Raw genomic sequence first — 2,500 nt, 5'->3', positions numbered from 1 at the left:
CATACTTTTAATGACATATTTACATACTTTTATCTGACATTCAATTAGTCTGACAGTCAATTAGTCTGACAGTCAATTAGTCTGACAGTCAATTAGTCTGACAGTCAGTTAGTCTGAAAGTCAATTAGTCTGACAGTCAATTAGTCTGACAGTCAGTTAGTCTGACAGTCAATTAGTCTGACAGTCAATTAGTCTGACAGTCAATTAGTCTGAAAGTAAATTACATTACTGTTTCATTTCACGTACCGGAAAGTCAACTGAGCCGGGATCACAGTCAAACGGATTGGAAAGTAGGTCCCAAAGGGCTCTTCCAAGCGTGGTGATGAAGCAGCCATCACTCGCGTGGGACACCTACTGATGCTGTTTTCTGTTAGAAACATGCACAGCCGAGGGAAGGGGGCATGAAAAACTCTCCCAAATAAAAACTATTCCCTCGGAATCCTCTCGCTCGGGTTCCTCATCTGTAGAAATGTTTTTGTGTTTCCCTTCCATGCTTGCGTTCAGTTCATTCAGTTTCCCAAAATATATCTCTTTGCAAATGTTCTTTTCGTTATACAGAAAGTTAATCAAGTCTGTTTAAAACAAAACAAAACAAAAAAACATGTTTTTTTTACATCCATTGTAAATAACAACAGTTCATCTCTCAACGTGAAACATCTTTCCAACACTTCCCCTGGATAACTACCCGACCTCGGGGGGAAGTAGAACGGATTCCAACTCTCCTCATAGTTTAGTAAACAGGCCTGAGCACAGTGGACGGGGTTTGATGTCGTTTACAATCTAATTTACCTGTAGCAGTTCTGTTCTCAACTCTTTTGCCACCAGTTTCTCTCAGTGTATCAACGAGTCCATATAGCAGAGGGAAACACGTTCACAACAAGAGGACAGAGGCCTGCCTTCCGTCCCATGGAATCTGTTCTTCATCAACATAACCACACGCCACACTGAACGTCACGTGCCGTTTCATGCTCGGGAATCGTGAGACAGAACAATATGTCCTCGTCAATAGAACCCCCCCCAGACATGTATAATGAACAGAGGTCAATGTATGGGCATCTCATTCCTCACAGCTAACGTCCATTTGGAGAGCGTGAGCTGGCGTGGTGTTTATGAGTCGTTCAGTCAGTTTCCTCTCGATTGTTAGCTATCGTTGAAACAGTTTTATCTGGCGAAGGTATTGATGTGGTTCTTTCTGTACCTCTGCCTCCTCCCACTGCATTGTTTTCACCATATCAGTTGCGGCCTGGTAATATCAAAGTCTCATGTGTAATGGGTCTAGTCATGTACTGTGGGAGAGATTCATGTGTAATGGGTCTAGTCATCTACTGTGGGAGAGATTCATGTGTAATAGGTCTAGTCATTTACTGTGGGAGAGATTCATGTGTAATGGGTCTAGTCATTTACTGTGGGAGAGATGAATGTACAACATGTCTAGTCATTTACTGTGGGAGAGATTCATGTGTAATGGGTCTAGTCATTTACTGTGGGAGAGATTCATGTACAACATGTCTAGTCATTTACTGTGGGAGAGATTCATGTGTAATGGGTCTAGTCATTTACTGTGGGAGAGATTCATGTACAACATGTCTAGTCATTTACTGTGGGAGAGATTCATGTGTAATAGGTCTAGTCATCTACTGTGGGAGAGATTCATGTGTAATGAGTCTAGTTATTTACTGTGGGAGAGATTCATGTGTAATGGGTCTAGTCATTTACTGTGGGAGAGACTCATGTGTAATGGGTCTAGTCATTTACTGTGGGAGAGATTCATGTACAACATGTCTAGTCATTTACTGTGGGAGAGATTCATGTGTAATAGGTCTAGTCATCTACTGTGGGAGAGATTCATGTGTAATGAGTCTAGTTATTTACTGTGGGAGAGATTCATGTGTAATGAGTCTAGTCATTTACTGTGGGAGAGATTCATGTACAACATGTCTAGTCATCTACTGTGGGAGAGACTCATGTGTAATAGGTCTAGTCATCTACTGTGGGAGAGATTCATGTGTAATGAGTCTAGTTATTTACTGTGGGAGAGATTCTTGTGTAATGAGTCTAGTTATTTACTGTGGGAGAGATTCATGTACAACATGTCTAGTCATCTACTGTGGGAGAGACTCATGTGTAATAGGTCTAGTCATCTACTGTGGGAGAGATTCATGTGTAATGAGTCTAGTTATTTACTGTGGGAGAAGTTCATGTGTAATGGGTCTAGTCATTTACTGTGGGAGAGACTCATGTGTAATGGGTCTAGTCATTTACTGTGGGAGAGATTCATGTATAATGGGTCTAGTTATTTACTGTGGGAGAGATTCATGTGTAATGAGTCTAGTCATCTACTGTGGGAGAGATTCATGTGTAATGGGTCTAGTTATTTACTGTGGGAGAGGTTCATGTGTAATGGGTCTAGTCATTTACTGTGGGAGAGATTCATGTACAACATGTCTAGTCATTTACTGTGGGAGAGATTCATGTGTAATAGGTCTAGTCATTTACTGTG

The sequence above is a fragment of the Oncorhynchus clarkii genome, chromosome 18 (genome assembly GCF_045791955.1).
Source record: "Oncorhynchus clarkii lewisi isolate Uvic-CL-2024 chromosome 18, UVic_Ocla_1.0, whole genome shotgun sequence".
Lineage (NCBI taxonomy): Eukaryota > Metazoa > Chordata > Actinopteri > Salmoniformes > Salmonidae > Oncorhynchus > Oncorhynchus clarkii.
This window is presented reverse-complemented; position numbering follows the sequence as displayed.